The sequence below is a fragment of the Engystomops pustulosus genome, unplaced genomic scaffold, assembly GCF_040894005.1.
Source record: "Engystomops pustulosus unplaced genomic scaffold, aEngPut4.maternal MAT_SCAFFOLD_146, whole genome shotgun sequence".
Taxonomy (NCBI): Eukaryota; Metazoa; Chordata; class Amphibia; order Anura; family Leptodactylidae; genus Engystomops; species Engystomops pustulosus.
The window spans coordinates 12,488-32,138 of record NW_027285026.1 but is presented as its reverse complement, the minus strand read 5'-3'; the positions used below and the strand labels follow the sequence as shown (position 1 = coordinate 32,138).

The following is a 19,651-nucleotide window of genomic DNA, read 5'->3' as shown; positions in this document are numbered from 1 at the left end:
CTACACCCGGAGCGGGCGTTGTGCTGTGCGGGGCTGGCGGCTCGTGTCCGCACACACCCGGAACATGAGCCCGCCATAATTACCTCAGAGCCGGAGGAGACAATACGAGGGCGGAGCCAACCAATCCATGCCCGAGCCAGCCAATCCGCGGACTCGCGGCCCGTCACGTGATCCCGGGAGCACGTGCAGAGACTCAGAGAGACTGTCACTGGCGGGAGGAGGTGAGGACACGTGACCCCTATATACATGCCCTATACACTGTACACCACCCCTATAACCCCCTATACACTGTACACACCCCTATACATCTCCTATACACTGTACACCACCCCTATACATCTATACACTGTACACCACCCCTATACATCTCCTGTACACCACCCCTGTACATCTCCTATACACTGTACACACCCCTATACATCTCCTATATACTGTACACCACCCCTATACATCTCCTATACACTGTACACCACCCCTTATACATCTCCTATATACTGTACACCACCCCTATAACCCCCTATATACTGTACACCACCCCTATAACCCCCTATATACTGTACACCACCCCTATACATCTCCTATACACTGTACACCACCCCTATACATCTCCTATACACTGTACACCACCCCTATACATATCCTATATACTGTACACCACCCCTATAACCCCCTATATACTGTACACCACCCCTATACATCTCCTATACACAACCCCTGTACACCTCCTATACACTGTACACCCCCCTATACATCTCCTATATCTGTACACCACTCCTATACATCTCCTATATACTGTACACCACCCCTATACATCTCCTATATACTGTACACCCACCCCTATACATCCCCTATACCCTGTACACCACCCCTATACATCTCCTATACCATGTACACCACCCCTGTACATCCCCTATACCCTGTACACCACCCTATACATCTCCTATATACTGACTGTACACCACCCCTGTACATCCCCTATACCCTGTACACCACCCCTATAACCCCCTATATACTGTACACCACCCCTATACCCCCTATATACTGTACACCACCCCTATAACCCCCTATATACTGTACACCACCCCTATACATCTTCTATACACAACCCCTGTACACCACCCCTGTACATCTCCTATACACTGTACACCACCCCTATACATCCCTATACACTGTACACACACCCCTATACATCTCCTATACACTGTACACCACCCCTATACATCTCCTATACACTGGACACCACCCCTATAACCCCCTATATACTGTACACCACCCCTATAACCCCCTATATACTGTACACCACCCCTATAACCCCCTATATACTGTACACCCCCCTATAACCCCCTATATACTGTACACCACCCCTATAACCCCCTATTACTGTACACCACCCCTATAACCCCCTATATACTGTACACCACCCTTCCCCCCCCGTAGAACTGGACACCACCCCTATAACCCCCTATACACTGTGTACACCACCCCTATAACCCCCTATATACTGTACACCACCCCTATACATCTCCTATACACTGTACACCACCCCTATACATCTCCTATACACTGTACACCACCCCTATAACCCCCTATATACTGTACACCACCCCTATACATCTCCTATACACTGTACACCGCCCCTATACATCTCCTATATACTGTACACCACCCCTATACATCTCCTATACACAACCCCTGTACACCACCCCTGTACATCCCCTATACCCTTGTCACACCACCCCTGTACATCCCTATACCCTGTACACCACCCCTATACATCTCCTATACACTGTACACCACCCTATACATCTCCTATACACTGTACACCACCCTATACATCTCCTATACATGTACACCACCCCTATACATCTCCTATACACTGTACACCCACCCCTATACATCCCTATACACTGTACACCACCCCTATACATCCCCTATACACTGTACACCACCCATACATCCCTATACACTGTACACCACCCCTATACATCTCCTATACACTGTACACCACCCCTATACATCCCCTATACACTGTACACCACCCCTATACATCTCCTATACACTGTACACCACCCCTATACATCTCCTATATACCTTACACCACCCCTATACATCTCCTATATACTGTACACCACCCCTATACATCTCCTATACCCTGTACACCACCCCTATACATCTCCTATACCCTGTACACCACCCCTATACATACCCTATACACTGTACACCACCCCTATACATCTCCTATACACTGTACACCACCCCTATACATCCCCTATACCCTGTACACCACCCCTATACATCTCCTATACACTGTACACCACCCCTATACATCTCCTATATACCTTACACCACCCCTATACATCTCCTATATACTGTACACCACCCCTATACATCTCCTATACACTGTACACCACCCCTATACATCCCCTATACCCTGTACACCACCCCTATACATCTCCTATACCATGTACACCACCCCTGTACATCCCCTATACCCTGTACACCACCCCTATACATCTCCTATATACTGTACACCACCCCTATACATCTCCTATACACAACCCTGTACACCACCCCTGTACATACCCTGTACCCACCCCTATACATCTCCTATACACTGTACACCACCCCTGTACATCTCCTATACACAACCCCTGTACACTACCCCTGTACATCCCCTATACACTGTACACCACCCCTATACATCTCCTATAACAGTGTACATCTCCTATACACTGTACACCACCCCTGAACATCTTCTATACACTGTACACCACCCCTATACATCTCCTATACACTGTACACCACCCCTATACATCTCCTATACACTGTACACCACCCTATACATCCCTATACACTGTACACCACCCCTATACATCTCCTATACACTGTACACCACCCCTATACATTTCCTATACACTGTACACCACCCCTATACATTTCCTATACACTACACCACCCCTATACATCCCCTATACACTGTGCACCACCCCTATACATCTCCTATACACTGTACACCACCCCTATACATCTCCTATATACTGTACACCACCCCTGAACATCTCCTATACACTGTACACCACCCCTGAACATCTCCTATACACGTACACCACCCCTATACATCCCCTATACACTGTACACCACCCCTATACATCCCTATACACTGTGCACCACCCCTATACATCCCCTATACACTGTACACCACCCCTATACATCTCCTATACCATGTACACCACCCCTATACATCTCCTATACACTGTACACCACCCCTATACATCTCTATACACTGTACACCACCCCTATACATCCCCTATACACTGTACACCACCCCTATACATCTCCTATACACTGTACACCACCCCTATACATCCCCTATACACTGTACACCACCCCTATACATCTCCTATACACTGTACACCACCCCTATACATCTCCTATACACTGTACACCACCCCTATACATCTCCTATACACTGTACACCACCCCTATACATCTCCTATATACTGTACACCACCCCTATACATCTCCTATACACTGTACACCACCCCTGTACATCTCCTATACCCTGTACACCACCCCTGTACATCTCCTATATACTGTACACACCCCTATACATCCCCTATACACTGTACACCACCCCTATACATCTCCTATACCTGTACACCACCCCTGTACATCTCCTATACCCTGTACACCACCCCTGTACATCTCCTATACCCTGTACACCACCCCTATACATCCCCTATACACTGTACACCACCCCTATACATCTCCTATACACTGTACACCACCCCTATACATCTCCTATACACTGTACACCACCCCTATACATCTCCTATACACTGTACACCACCCCTATACATCTCCTATATACTGTACACCACCCCTATACATCTCCTATACCCTGTACACCACCCCTATACATCTCCTATACCCTGTACACCACCCCTGTACATCTCCTATATACTGTACACCACCCCTATACATCCCCTATACACTGTACACCACCCCTATACATCTCCTATACCCTGTACACCACCCCTATACATCTCCTATATACCTTACACCACCCCTATACATCTCCTATATACTGTACACCACCCCTATACATCCCCTATACACTGTACACCACCCCTGTACATCTCCTATACCCTGTACACCACCCCTGTACATCCCCTGTACACTGTACACCACCCCTGTACATCCCCTATACCCTGTTCACCACCCTATACATCCCCTATACACTGTACACCACCCCTATACATCTCCTATATACTGTACACCACCCTATACATCCCTATACACTGTACACCACCCCTATACATCCCCTATACACTGTACACCACCCCTATACATCCCCTATACACTGTACACCACCCCTATACATCTCCTATACACTGTACACCACCCCTATACATCCCCTATACACTGTACACCACCCCTATACATCTCCTATACACTGTACACCACCCCTGTACATCTCCTATACCCTGTACACCACCCCTGTACATCCCCTGTACACTGTACACCACCCCTGTACATCCCCTATACCCTGTTCACCACCCCTATACATCCCTATACACTGTACACCACCCCTATACATCTCCTATATACTGTACACCACCCCTATACATCCCCTATACACTGTACACCACCCCTATACATCCCCTACATCCCCTATACACTGTACACCACCCCTATACATCCCCTATACACTGTACACCACCCCTATACATCTCCTATACCATGTACACCACCCCTATACATCTCCTATACCATGTACACCACCCCTATACATTGGTCTCGTGTGTCTGGGGTCCTGGAAGGTCTCGGTCTCGTGTGTCTGGGGTCCTGGAAGGTCTCGGTCTCGTGTGTCTGGGGTCCTAGAAGGTCTCGGTCTCGTGTGTCTGGGGTCCTAGAAGGTCTCGGTCTCGTGTGTCTGGGGTCCTGGGAGGTCTCTGTCCCGTGTCTCTGGGGTCCTGGGAGGTCTCGCGTGCCTCTGGGGTCCTGCGAGGTCTCGCGTGCCTCTGGGGTCCTGCGAGGTCTCGCGTGCCTCTGGGGTCCTGCGAGGTCTCGCGTGCCTCTGGGGTCCTGCGAGGTCTCGCGTGCCTCTGGGGTCCTGCGAGGTCTCGCGTGCCTCTGGGGTCCTGCGAGGTCTCGCGTGCCTCTGGGGTCCTGCGAGGTCTCGCGTGCCTCTGGGGTCCTGCGAGGTCTCGCGTGCCTCTGGGGTCCTGCGAGGTCTCGCGTGCCTAATAATAATGAGGCAAGTCTCCTATCCTGCTGTGATAGGTGAAGCGCAGTGTGAACGCGCCCCGAGGTCTCCCGGGATCTAGAACCTTCTCGTTACTCTTTAGGGTCATGTCCTCTCCCCGGGCCTGTGCTTTGTCCAGCACCTGCAGGGTTAATGAGCCTCATTTTCATAATGACTTTATGATCTCGTTAAGGTGTGAACTTTGTTATATTTTTGTAGACCTCACCAAGGACGGAGATCCACGATGAGAGGAGCAGCCACCAGGTGAGTCCTGTCCTCCATGTGTCCTCCTCCGGGACTCCCACCGCTCTAGGTACCGGCCCCGGGGGGTGGAGGGGGAGAGACTTGGGGGGGATGTGCAGCATGTACAGTGGGGGCTGTGAGGCTGGAGGGGTGGGTGATGTACAGTGGGGTGGAGGGGGTGATGTACAGTGGGGTGGAGGGGGTGATGTACAGTGGGGTGGAGGGGGTGATGTACAGTGGGGGGGCACGGGTGAGGCTGGAGTGTCGGGGGGGGGGTGTGAGGCTGGAGTGTCGGGGGGGGGTGAGGCTGGAGTGTCGGGGGGGGGGTGTGAGGCTGGAGTGTCGGGGGGGGGTGTGAGGCTGGAGTGTCGGGGGGGGTGAGGCTGGAGTGTCGGGGGGGGTGAGGCTGGAGTGTCGGGGGGGGTGTGAGGCTGGAGTGTCGGGGGGGGTGTGAGGCTGGAGTGTCGGGGGGGGTGTGAGGCTGGAGTGTCGGGGGGGGTGTGAGGCTGGAGTGTCGGGGGGGTGTGAGGCTGGAGTGTCGGGGGGGTGTGAGGCTGGAGTGTCGGGGGGGTGTGAGGCTGGAGTGTCGGGGGGGGTGTGAGGCTGGAGTGTCGGGGGGGGTGTGAGGCTGGAGTGTCGGGGGGGGTGTGAGGCCGGAGTGTCGGGGGGGTGTGAGGCCGGAGTGTCGGGGGGGTGTGAGGCCGGAGTGTCGGGGGGGGGTGAGGCCGGAGTGTCGGGGGGGGGGGGGGTGAGGCCGGAGTGTCGGGGGGGGGGGGTGAGGCTGGAGTGTCGGGGGGGGGTGAGGCTGGAGTGTCGGGGGGGGGGTGAGGCTGGAGTGTCGGGGGGGGGTGAGGCTGGAGTGTCGGGGGGGGGTGAGGCTGGAGTGTCGGGGGGGGTGAGGCTGGAGTGTCGGGGGGGGGTGAGGCTGGAGTGTCGGGGGGGGTGAGGCTGGAGTGTCGGGGGGGGTGAGGCTGGAGTGTCGGGGGGGGTGAGGCCGGAGTGTCGGGGGGGGGGGGGTTGAGGCCGGAGTGTCGGGGGGGGGGGTTGAGGCCGGAGTGTCGGGGGGGGGGGTGAGGCCGGAGTGTCGGGGGTGTGAGGCCGGAGTGTCGGGGGGGGTGAGGCCGGAGTGTCGGGGGGGGGGGTTGAGGCCGGAGTGTCGGGGGGGGGGGTTGAGGCCGGAGTGTCGGGGGGGGGGGTTGAGGCCGGAGTGTCGGGGGGGGGGTTGAGGCCGGAGTGTCGGGGGGGGGTGAGGCCGGAGTGTCGGGGGGGTGAGGCCGGAGTGTCGGGGGGGGGGGTGAGGCCGGAGTGTCGGGGGGGGGTGAGGCTGGAGTGTCGGGGGGGGTGAGGCTGGAGTGTCGGGGGGGGTGAGGCTGGAGTGTCGGGGGGGGTGAGGCTGGAGTGTCGGGGGGGGGGGTGAGGCTGGAGTGTCGGGGGGGGGGGTGAGGCTGGAGTGTCGGGGGGGGTGAGGCTGGAGTGTCGGGGGGGGGGTGAGGCTGGAGTGTCGGGGGGGGGTGAGGCTGGAGTGTCGGGGGGGGTGAGGCTGGAGTGTCGGGGGGGGGTGAGGCTGGAGTGTCGGGGGGGGGTGAGGCTGGAGTGTCGGGGGTGGGTGAGGCTGGAGTGTCGGGGGTGGGTGAGGCTGGAGTGTCGGGGGTGGGTGAGGCTGGAGTGTCGGGGGTGGGTGAGGCTGGAGTGTCGGGGGTGGGTGAGGCTGGAGTGTCGGGGGGGGGGGGTGAGGCTGGAGTGTCGGGGGGGGGGGTGAGGCTGGAGTGTCGGGGGGGGGGTGAGGCTGGAGTGTCGGGGGTGGGTGAGGCTGGAGTGTCGGGGGGTGGGTGAGGCTGGAGTGTCGGGGGGGGGTGATGTACAGTGGGGGGGGGGGGAATTTATCCAGCCACCAATTGTACAAATTCTCCCTTTTAGAAAGACTATAGGTTCCTGTGAGTGACACCAGGGAGTCGCATTGTCTGTTTTTAATGAGCAGTGAAGTATTCTAGGTCCTTTGCTGATGCACATGAGGATAAAGCACATGTGTGGAGGTCTTGTAGGACCCCCTAAGGGAAGCTACAGGAGGCGGCGTGCCATCTGCATGGACGGCCCTCTCCATGTAGGAGCCCACCTGGGCCCGTGCAGTGATGTGTGACATATGCCACCAGGGCGCCCCCCGGGGGTAGGGCAGGAGAGACCTAAACATGTCCCGGCTGATGGGAGAAGAGCGGTAGCGGTCCCGGCTGACGGGAGAAGAGCGGTAGCGGTCCCGGCTGACGGGAGAAGAGCGCCAGCGGTCCCGGCTGACGGGAGAAGAGCGCCAGCGGTCCCGGGTGACGGGAGAAGAGCGGCAGAGGTCCCGGCTGACGGGAGAAGAGCGCCAACGGTCCCGGCTGACGGGAGAAGAGCGGTAGCGGTCCCGGCTGACGGGAGAAGAGCGGCAGAGGTCCCGGCTGACGGGAGAAGAGCGCCAACGGTCCCGGCTGACGGGAGAAGAGCGCCAGCGGTCCCGGCTGACGGGAGAAGAGCGCCAGAGGTCCCGGCTGACGGGAGAAGAGCGCCAGCGGTCCCGGGTGACGGGAGAAGAGCGCCAGCGGTCCCGGGTGACGGGAGAAGAGCGCCAGCGGTCCCGGGTGACGGGAGAAGAGCGGCAGAGGTCCCGGCTGACGGGAGAAGAGCGGCAACGGTCCCGGCTGACGGGAGAAGAGCGGCAGCGGTCCCGGCTGACGGGAGAAGAGCGGCAGCGGTCCCGGCTGACGGGAGAAGAGCGGCAGCGGTCCCGGCTGACGGGAGAAGAGCGGGAGCGGTCCCGGCTGACGGGAGAAGAGCGGCAGCGGTCCCGGCTGACGGGAGAAGAGCGGCAGCGGTCCCGGCTGACGGGAGAAGAGCGGGAGCGGTCCCGGCTGACGGGAGAAGAGCGGGAGCGGTCCCGGCTGACGGGAGAAGAGCGGGAGCGGTCCCGGCTGACGGGAGAAGAGCGGCAGCGGTCCCGGCTGACGGGAGAAGAGCGGCAGCGGTCCCGGCTGACGGGAGAAGAGCGGCAGCGGTCCCGGCTGACGGGAGAAGAGCGGCAGCGGTCCCGGCTGACGGGAGAAGAGCGGCAGCGGTCCCGGCTGACGGGAGAAGAGCGGCAGCGGTCCCGGCTGACGGGAGAAGAGCGGCAGCGGTCCCGGCTGACGGGAGAAGAGCGGCAGCGGTCCCGGCTGACGGGAGAAGAGCGGCAGCGGTCCCGGCTGACGGGAGAAGAGCGGCAGCGGTCCCCGGTGGCAAGGAACCTCCGGAGAATACATCAGCAGTGCTGGAGCGGAGGTTTCTCGACGACTTGTCTCGTGTCCAGCAAGACTGATAGAGACGGGTGGGATTATATCTGGGAAATGCTGGATTATTGGGAATAACAGGGAATTATAGAATGTGATATATTGTTACCCTGAGGACATAGAAGATACTTGTCTTCATGGGAGGAGTATCCAGTAGGGATGAATCCTATTACTCGACATTCTCCCCTACACCCCATATGTTATGGATAATAGGACTGTGGGCGGACAGGCAGTGGCAGATGAGTAATGGCCGCCGTGTCTGCACGGATACCAGGGTGCCGGACGTGTAGGAATCCTGGATAAGGCATGGAATCTGTAATGATGGGTGCATCCAGCAGATGTCTGCCAGGAGCAGGTGTGAGGAGCCCGGAGAACCATCTACATGGGGTCCATTACTAGTTCTCCATTCATAGAATTTCTGCCCCAGGGTCCGGGGATGTAACTGCATCCTTCAAGATTTGGGGGTGCCAGGGGGGGGTGGGGAAAGTTGTATTCACCCATCACTACTATTGGCCTGGAGAATTGGAGGGAATAAATGAATACATTTCGCCCCTCAGGCTCTGTTTGCACTCTTTGAGGGTCCCACCTCGAGGAGGAGTGGATGAATTGGGTTACGCCCCTGGAGTAAGTAGTCTGGCACAAGCTCTTAACCCATTGTACCCCGGCACGTTGTCATATGGGTCTCCTGAAGACACAAGATATGAGGCTGGTAGCGCCTAACATGGGAAAAGACTCCTCTTACCAGGGGTCCCCAGGCCCCCCACCTTCCATGGTATAATGTCACACCCTGCCACTAAAGTTGGGCATTAATACACAGTTAGGACATGGGCCCCACATTGAAGGGATAAAAACATGTAAACCGGACAATATCAGAGCGTCGCCTCATATTCCCTTGACTCCCGTCCACTCGACCGTCTACAAGAAACCTTCCCAACAAGAAAAAAGACAATCCAGCTCTGAGCCAAATCTAATACACGTGGCTCAAGGAGATAATTATGGGGGAACGACCCACAAAACAGATGACATTTGCTGTGGGTCAATTCACAAAAGAACCTGCCGGCACATTCAGCTGCTCGCAGAATTGGAGGGAAATTTGTGGAGGAACACAAGGACTTTTCTAGGGATTTGTGTATCTCGCCATCCCGCAATGTCCCAGATCAGAAAAGTCCCTGGCAAAGGAATATTATAGATAACCGGCTGAGCGAGCGGCGGCTATAAGCCGTCCACTCATCCACCCCTGCAGGAATAGAGAAGACGACAGACCGGTCACCATCCATTACCTGCCGCCTTCCTGGATAAGCCTTGGGGTAGACAATTATTTCTTTCTCTCACCTTCCGCTTGACCTGTACGAAGAAGCTCTGCGTCGCTGCAATTCAGGGGAGAAGTCTGAAAATATTGTGACTGTAGTATTTTCAAATCAAAGCTCTCCTGCCCGTCTGGCATACGGCAAAGTAGTGTCTCAATCCGAGAGGTTGCGGTGGGGCACCATTTGGAGGAGCTTTGGCAGGGACCCTATGGCCCCATTCCACCACGTATGCAGAGGTGTACGGGACCTCTGGAAGAAGCTCCCCGTGCCATCACTACACAGATTCAGCTGGTCTGTGGCCCTCAGCCCTCTTGGGTAGGGCCACAATGCTCAGATTATTTTGCCGGGACCTGTTCTCCGGGTCGTCGGCATTTTGGCACCAGGACTGTACAACAGTTCTCTAGGATTATCAGGAACTTCTGCCATTCTGTCACCCAAGTCAGTAGTGCGGGTTTCAGCCTGGGATACCCTCTCACTAAGGTTTTGAAGGTCCTGACGGAGTAGACAAACATCAACGCTCATTTAATCAATCCTGGTGGTCAGAGAGGTCTTGGCTTCTAGTATCGCTGTCAGGAGCGGTTGTGACACTTCCTTCAAAGTAGGAGCTTCTTCCACAGAGGTCGCAGAAGAGGAGACCGATACAGGAGAAGCTGCTGCAGAAGATCGTTCAGAGTTGGGCCCTACTGATTGAATCCGTGGGCGGATTGTTTCCTCTTATCGGCAGCTGACGAGGCCTTAGAGGGACCCATAATACGCCTGGGAGTGCTACCACAGGTTTTTCAGAAGGTACAGAATTTTGTCAGACTCCAAGGAGCACAGGATAAATTGCAGGATGATGGTGAGGAGCTGGAGGGGTGCTGCTGCTCACATCAACTAATAATCATGGGGCACCAGATGCATATAGGTGATAAATGACTCCTAATGACTCCGCTAACACTACTGACCTGATACTGGAGTATCAAAGTGTAGGGTTTGTCTGCCAGCAAGGGAACCGGGCACAGGGCACAGACTGGGAAGAGGAGCAGTCTGTCCTGATGGGTGTGTAATGGATGCCGGGATGGTACCTCTATGCCGGATAGTCCAGTATACAGGAGCAGCCTAAGAACAGGTAATATTACTGTGGAGCCTGGGACCCCTGATAACTATAGGTGGAGATCATTTATGGATAAATAATCCGTTAATCCTAGGGCCTAAGTGGGTTCCAAGCTGCGTGATTACCTCCAGCATTGCACTCAGGGGCGGTCGCGAGTCTTTAAAAAAAAAATAAGGTATCATCCACATTTAAAGTAAGTCTCCACCACCGTACCCACCGTCAGCCCTATAACGTTAGGTGAGACCCAAAGTTTTGCGGCTAGCGGTTCTACAGCAATAGCAAATAGGAGGGGGAGAGGGGCAGCCCTGACAGGGGGAGAACTGCACTAACCAAAACCGAGGCATCGAGGGAGGAAAACAACAGGCAAACCCAGACTATAAACTTCCTAGGGAAGCCAAACCGCTCCAACCAGCCAAAGCTGCTCCACCAAGTCAGAGGCCTAGGCCGCGTCCAGCGAGACCCAGAGCCTTGAGCCGGCATTGTCAGGTTCAGGAACGGCCCGCACAGGTTATGAGCGGTGAATTTACCTGAATCCTTTCTGATCAGGGCCTAGAATTGGTGGAATAACAGAGATGACTGTACATGCCAGGACTTTAGAATTTTTATACCCACCTGACAATAGGTGGGATCTTACCCTGGCTTGGGAATAACTACGATGCGTGCCTCAGTAATGGAGTCGGTGCCAGGAGGTTTAGCGTTAGGGAAGGTCGCTATTCCCTTGGTAATTTCTAGTTCGCTGATGGGGGGCCGCCAGGGCTGCCTTGACCTCAGGGGTGAATGAGGGGAGGGAAAAAGCCAAGGTAAACAGTGCTCTCCAGGCGAGTCCCCAGTGCGTATGTGGAAGAGTACAGGGAAGTGTAAATGTCGCATCAGCAACCCCTCCAGGGTCATGGAGTCACAGGTCGGGTCATGGACCACTGTAACAGAGTAGTGACTGTAAGGTTTTGTTTTGGTAGAGTGGGTGTGCTGCACGTCACCGAGAAACTGGAGAAGGCTCTAGTATCCAGGTGTAAATGGCCCGAGCATCCTCCACCTCCAAGCTCTCCACAAGGGCACCGAAAGGAGCCACCAGCCAGAGTCTGTCCAAGAACCTGTCCCAGACGTATTGAAGTCTCCCACCCACATTACAGGGACAGAGGAGGTCTCGCTGAAGAGCATAGATATTGGCCAGGATCAGGAGGCCCCAGTGTATGGATAATGACGCATCAGCCATTAGGATCTATGGTCGCACAAATATAGAGGCTCCCCTAGCGTTATAGGAGAAAACGGAGCGACCCAAAGGTCTGGTCCCCCTCCCATGTAGGGACATAATATCAAAACTATGATTCCTAAGATACCGGAGGAGCCGGGAGCACATCACTCTATCATTCACCCCCCTGACAATCCAAGAGACGATCCGTCGGTCTCCATTCACCATAACGTATTAGTAGAAAAGGGTATGACGGGCAGTAGGGCCCTGGGGTGTGGAGAGACATTGGTCACCCCCCCCCCCCCCCCCCCCATACACAGTCAACAAGACACCAGCTCCCGAGCTAAGCCTAAGACGGCTAAGCGGTGCACAAGATCAGTCGCTTTGGGGGGAGCGACTTCTAGTATCCCACCACGCTGAGACCTCTCTCTGGGTATCAAAGAACCGGGGTAGCAGGTAGCATACTGCTAATCGGACTGCTGCAGGCGGTTTTATGACATGCACATAGTGTGCTAGCTTCTTTATAGAAAAATCCGGTGACCTCCACATTGTCCACCCTTGGCTTACCCTGCTCCTCAGACAGAGAATGGCAGGTCGTAGCATTGTGTTCTTTGCACTGTGACATGGAGGAAATGTTGACCACCGTGTGCTGCTCTGCCCGGGAGGCTCTGTGAGCTGCTCAGGTGGGCACAGGGGCAGATATTCTTATTTACAGGGTAGCAGAAACTATTTGGACAAATGTGATATCCCACTATGAGTATTAAGCTGGGGTCATTGAATGTAAAGGGGCTAAACCGTCCCTATACAAGGTCTATGCTGTGGAGGGAGGTGATGGCACATAATCAAGTCCGCTTTCCATAGGAAGAAAAGATGGGTCCTGGTATATTCAGGCTGAATACAAAACACACCGCATGTTATTGTAATATGCACTATACATAACTGAGAGTGCACAATGGGATTATCACTCTATAGGGAGCTCTGACATAGATACTAACACCTCCTGCAGAAACTTCTCTCTCGCCCCCTTCCTGTGGGGTGATGTCTGCCAGTACGGGTACCATCATACTACTGATAGAGACGGGTCTCCTCTCGCACTCCATACACACTGGTAGGTGATTAGATTGTGAGCCCCGTGGGGACAGGGCCGCTCTGTGCAGCGCTGCGGCATCTGTGTGCACTATATAAATAATTATGTATTTCCCCCGGAGACACAAAACCTTCTCCCGTATTGACATGGGGCTAGCAGAATGATATCCTCCTCCATATGGAACGTACATTGGTCTGATCCTGCACCGGTGGAGGCAGATTCCTTCTCCTGTATCACAGACTACGTGTGGAGATGCACGTGTATCGCATCCACCCAAAACTACAAGACGAGACTAAAGTAGGAGGCTAAGGAGGGAAAGAAATAGGGCGGATACTTCCTCGCTGCTTCATATACACTTTATGGAAGTGACGCGTCCAACTCACTAATCACAGCTCTCAGCGAGCCCGCACACACCTACGAGATCTGCTCCTAGGGAAATACACTAAAACCATGCTACAATTTATCATCAAATACTATTCCCATGACCAGAGGCAGGCAAACCATTGGCGCTCACAGAATTGCCATATGGGTCACGGCTCACACGATGTTCAGCAGTTCAGTGAGGGCCGACTGTCACTGTTCAATTGCCAGGAGGAGTTTTTATGTTTCTAAATTAGGAGGCTAGGGCTGTGTAGGTGACCCAGCCGCCTGGTCCTCGGAGGAGAAGGCAGATGCTTCAGGCCTCTTAAAACAGTCTGAATTCTCCGCAGCCTCAGACCTTTTACCGCTGGGTGCTATGGGTAGCACTTAACCAACAGGGAGCGAGGTAAAAATCCAACAGGATATCAATGCATATGGGGGTCCCCTCTGGAGTGGTCCCACAGGTCAGCAAGACGGCAAACAGTGCAGGGAGGGGAGGAGGGTCGGGCCCAGGCGACCGAAACCTGCCAGGTCTAGCAACCATTCCACAGCGGCTATTGGGGGGGGGGGGGGGTGCTAAAGAGTGTGTAATGCGGCATGCAGGGAAGATTAGGCAGAGAGGGGTGCCGCAGGAGAATCAGCACTCACGGGAATGCAGCCAAGAGCAGCAGCGGTGTCCGGAGCTCACAGGAGATCTCCTCGGTGAGAACCAGGTCCAGAGTCCAGCACTGACACCATTTAGGCCCAGGCAGACCTCAATAAGGAGCCTAGCTGCCGGGACTCTGCGGTTGTGAGGGGATGATGATCTCCAGTGGTATGAAGTCTGGAACCTAGCCTCCTTCAGTCTGAGGAACGGAGCTCCGCTGCTAGACACGGCTCCAAATCTAGACCGGATATCCGGCCTGCAAGTAGGCCGCAGCCACAAAATTTTCTTGGATGCCCTTCTCAACGATACTCAGGAATGACCCCCTGTATAAGGATGTACATGTGGGACACGGGATGGATAGAAATACGTTATAGGCAGATGACTTGCTGTTATTTATGGCAGAACCGAGTCATTCTCTCGCCATAGCTATGGCCCACATTGAGAAATTTGGGGATTTCTCTGGTCTCTGCACACCTCGTTATCTGATGGATATGGTCTGGTTGGAGGGGACGCCATGCTGGGACTCCCCATCATGTATACCTTTAAATACCTGGGGACACGTCAGTCCCCCTGGGCAGAAATGTGCTCCCACTGGTAGATCTGCCAGAATAAATGTAGACTTTGGGGAGCCCTGACCCTTTCTGTAGCAAGGTTTTGTATCAATCTTATTAAACTGGTGGTGTTACCCAGGTGCCTCCACGCTCTGCAACATGTGGCAGTTCAGGTCCGCCAGATGGAAAGTATGATTCTATATACAGGGGCATCCAGCGCTAAACTGATCAATCCCGCAGCGGCCCAAGGTCCAGGCAGGAGCAGCGCTGCCGGATCAGCTGATATATATCCGGGATTGGCTGTTACCTCTATCATGTGGCACGCTATCTAGGGCTGGAGACCGTATTCTAGACGGCTCCTGCTCATTCACCAAATGGTCCCTGGCTGGCTAAAGCGATGTGGAGCCAAGAAGGTGGCGGCATTTAGAGACATAATCCTTGAGACTTCTTTATGGCACAGGAAATGGTTAAATTACCAGACTTGGGATGATGGGAGCCACATGGGGTCCTAACACCTATATGACGACTCCATTCATCGCTCCTTTCAGCAACTCCAACATAACATTCCCTATTCCAAGTTCTACCAATATCTCCGGGACCTGGGGTCCCCCGTGGTGTCCACCAACTATCCCATGATTGGGGCTCTCAGATCACAGGGTCTAATTTCTATGATTTACTCACACTTGGTTACAGCAAAGATGATTCATCAAGATGTCCCAGCCTTGCATAAATGGAAGACAATGATGCCCTGGAGGGAATGTATGAGCCGTGTCCGGAGTCTCCAATGGCGGTGTCGCTTCTGCCAATCCTATAATGATGCAGCTCTTTTACATTCACCTTACTCCAGCGAGATTGCACATAATGGGAGGAATCCCCATCCCGGCGAGCCTCGTACGCAGACTTCTGGCACAAGTTGTGGACAATCGTTATGGGATTTGGTAACATCCGGTTCCCGTGGCCCCTGAGATCTGCCTGTCGGACCCTGGCTGAGGAGCATGGCAGCATCATACACATTTCTGAGAGAATCCCTTCTTGGTAAGAAGGTGGATGACCCTCCATGTGGAGGAAACTAGTAACCTCCATCATTCCCTTATACCGCAGAGTAGGTAGGGGATGCCCAGATAAATGGGGAAAGTGGTGCGAATCGGCCTTGACGCAATCAGATGAATGCCAGGGACAATGGGAAGGATATGGGACAAGCGTGGACATAGAGATCTGCTGTACATCTAGTGGCCTATGCATTTATCATCCGCTTGTGCCTAGGTATTAATGTACCTAAAGCTGCTTGTAGTTGGTAAATGTTGTCTGCTGACAGAGTCTGCTGGTGTCCTGACTCTGTGCTCTGTTATATTTGTTGTCTATATTTGTTATATTTCTGTTTGTTATATTTTTATTTGTTATATCTCTGTTATATTTGTTGTTTGTGGTTCTGGGATTTCTGCAGGTCACTAGGTCCCCGTGTGGTTCTGGGATTTCCGCGGGTCACTAGGTCCCCGTGTGGTTCTGGGATTTCTGCGGGTCACTAGTTCCCGTGTGGTTCTGGGATTTCTGCGGGTCACTAGGTCCCGTGTGGTTCTGGGATTTCTGCGGGTCACTAGTTCCCGTGTGGTTCTGGGATTTCTGCGGGTCACTAGGTCCCGTGTGGTTCTGGGATTTCTGCGGGTCACTAGGTCCCGTGTGGTTCTGGGATTTCTGCGGGTCACTAGGTCCCGTGTGGTTCTGGGATTTCTGCGGGTCACTAGGTCCCGTGTGGTTCTGGGATTTCTGCAGGTCCCTAGGTCCCCGTGTGGTTCTGGGATTTCTGCAGGTCACTAGGTCCCCGTGTGGTTCTGGGATTTCTGCAGGTCACTAGGTCCCCGTGTGGTTCTGGGATTTCTGCAGGTCACTAGGTCCCCGTGTGGTTCTGGGAGTTCTGCAGGTCACTAGGTCCCCGTGTGGTTCTGGGATTTCTGCAGGTCACTAGGTCCCCGTGTGGTTCTGGGATTTCTGCAGGTCACTAGGTCCCCGTGTGGTTCTGGGAGTTCTGTAGGTCACTAGGTCCCCGTGTGGTTCTGGGATTTCTGCAGGTCACTAGGTCCCCGTGTGGTTCTGGGATTTCTGCAGGTCACTAGGTCCCCGTGTGGTTCTGGGATTTCTGCAGGTCACTAGGTCCCCGTGTGGTTCTGGGATTTCTGCAGGTCACTAGGTCCCCGTGTGGTTCTGGGAGTTCTGTAGGTCACTAGGTCCCGTGTGGTTCTGGGATTTCTGTAGGTCACTAGGTCCCCGTGTGGTTCTGGGATTTCTGTAGGTCACTAGGTCCAGTGTGGTTCTGGGATTTCTGCGGGTCGCTAGTTCCCGTGTGGTTCTGGGAGTTCTGCGGGTCACTAGGTCCAGTGTGGGGAGACGTTGAGATGTTCTGGATTTGTTCTGACATTTTGTCTGATAGTTGAGGTTCTGCCTGTGATGTGATTGCAGTGGGAGAACTTGTACAGTTGGTGTATACGGCTGTATACGGCGTGATGTGGGCGGAGCTGTGGAGGGGAGGAGTCTGGTAAGCGCTGAGCCGAGTGTGCGTGTCTGGGGCAGAGGAGATGGGATAGCTGCCAGCAGTGTTAGTGGGGCAGGGTCCGGGAGCCCCCCCCCCCCCCCCCCCCCCGCGCCTCGGCCTCAGTCTTCTCCCTTCCTCTCCTGCAGGCGACCTCTGACGGTTTCCTGATCTCGTCACTGAAGACGCCGGAGGAAATCTGTCAGGACGAGCGCGACCCCCTCATTCCTGGGAGATCACAGAGCAGGTAATGCAGGCCCAGGGGGTCCGAGGGGGCACAGCTTACAATAGGGGCTCCGTAGGGGCACAACTAAGATTAGGGGCTCAGGGGAGGGGAAGGTCGGGGCACATCTAAGATTAGGGGCTCAGTAGAGGGGATAGTCAGGGCACAGCTTAGATTAGGGGCTCAGTAGAGGGGATAGTCGGGGGCACATCTTAGATTAGGGGCTCAGTAGAGGGGATAGTCAGGGCACAGCTTAGATTAGGGGCTTAGTAGAGGGGACAGTCAGGGCACAGCTTAGATTAGGGGCTCAGTAGAGGGGGATAGTCGGGGCACAGCTTAGATTAGGGGCTCAGTAGAGGGGATAGTCAGGGGCACATCTTAGATTAGGGACTCGGTAGAGGGGATAGTCGGGGGCACATCTTAGATTAGGGGCTCAGTAGAGGGGATAGTCAGGGGCACATCTTAGATTAGGGGCTCAGTAGAGGGGATAGTCGGGAGCACATCTTAGATTAGGGGCTCAGTAGAGGGGATATTCGGGGGCACAGCTTAGATTAGGGGCTCAGTAGAGGGGATAGTCAGGGCACAGCTTAGATTAGGGGCTCAGTAGAGGGGATAGTCAGGGGCACATCTTAGATTAGGGGCTCAGTAGAGGGGATAGTCAGAGCACATCTAAGATTAGGGGCTCAGTAGAGGGGGAGGTCGGGGCACATCTTAGATTAGGGGCTCAGTAGAGGGGGAGGTCGGGGCACATCTTAAATTAGGGGCTCATTAGAGGGGATAGTCGGGGGCACATCTTAGATTAGGGGCTCAGTAGAGGGGGAGGTCGGGGCACATCTTAGATTAGGGGCTCAGTAGAGGGGGAGGTCGGGGCACATCTTAAATTAGGGGCTCATTAGAGGGGATAGTCGGGGGCACATCTTAGATTAGGGGCTCAGTAGAGGAGATAGTCGGGGCACATCTTAGATTAGGGGCTCAGTAGAGGGGGAGGTCGGGGCACAGCTTAGATTAGGGGCTCAGTAGAGGGGATAGTCGGGGGCACATCTTAGATTAGGGGCTCAGTAGAGGAGATAGTCGGGGCACATCTAAGATTAGGGGCTCAGTAGAGGGGATAGTCAGGGGCACATCTTAGATTAGGGGCTCAGTAGAGGGGAGGGTCAGGGGCACAGCTTAGATTAGGGGCTCAGTAAAGGGGGAGGTCGGGGCACATCTAAGATTAGGGGCTCAGTAGAGGGGGAGGTCGGGGCACATCTAAGATTAGGGGCTCAGTAGAGGGGGAGGTCGGGGCACATCTTATATTAGGGGCTCAGTAGAGGGGATAGTCAGGGGCACATCTTAAATTAGGGGCTCAGTAGAGGGGATATTCGGGGGCACAGCTTAGATTAGGGGCTCAGTAGAGGGTCGGGGGCACATCTTAGATTAGGGGCTCAGTAGAGTGAGGGTCGGGGGCACATCTAAGATTAGGGGCTCATTAGAGGGGATAGTCGGGGGCACATCTTAGATTAGGGACTCAGTAGAGGGCAGGGGGCACAGTTTGGATAAGGGGCTCAGTTGAGAGGTGGGTACAGCCTCGGTCCTGGGTTTGGGGGCTCCATACAGTTGAGGTTGTGCTCTTCATAGATGTTCTCTCTTCTCATCCAGTCCTGGAGACATGGAGGTGACGGGCCGCGCCTTCGTCACCCACGCCCTAATCGCCCTCTTCGGGATGGGATCCTGGGTGTCTGTTAACTCGTTATGGGTGGAGCTTCCTGTTGTTGTGAAGGTGCTGCCAGAAGGTGAGTGAGAAGACCTGTGTCCCCATCCCCCACACAGCCCCCCCGTGGACCCATCCCCCACGCAGCCCCCCCGTGGACCCATCCCCCACGCAGCCCCCCCCCCCCCGTG

The 19,651-nt window shown here is 54.7% G+C and overlaps 1 long non-coding RNA gene across 1 annotated transcript; it reads left to right on the top strand.

The window, feature by feature from the left end:
* The first annotated feature begins 1 nt into the window (after position 1).
* LOC140108554 (uncharacterized) lies at positions 2-19,544 on the top strand. The gene is made up of 4 exons (XR_011851132.1): positions 2-221; positions 5,468-5,512; positions 17,697-17,794; positions 19,409-19,544. It is a non-coding gene; the product is annotated as an uncharacterized lncRNA (long non-coding RNA).
* The last annotated feature ends 107 nt before the right edge of the window (positions 19,545-19,651 follow it).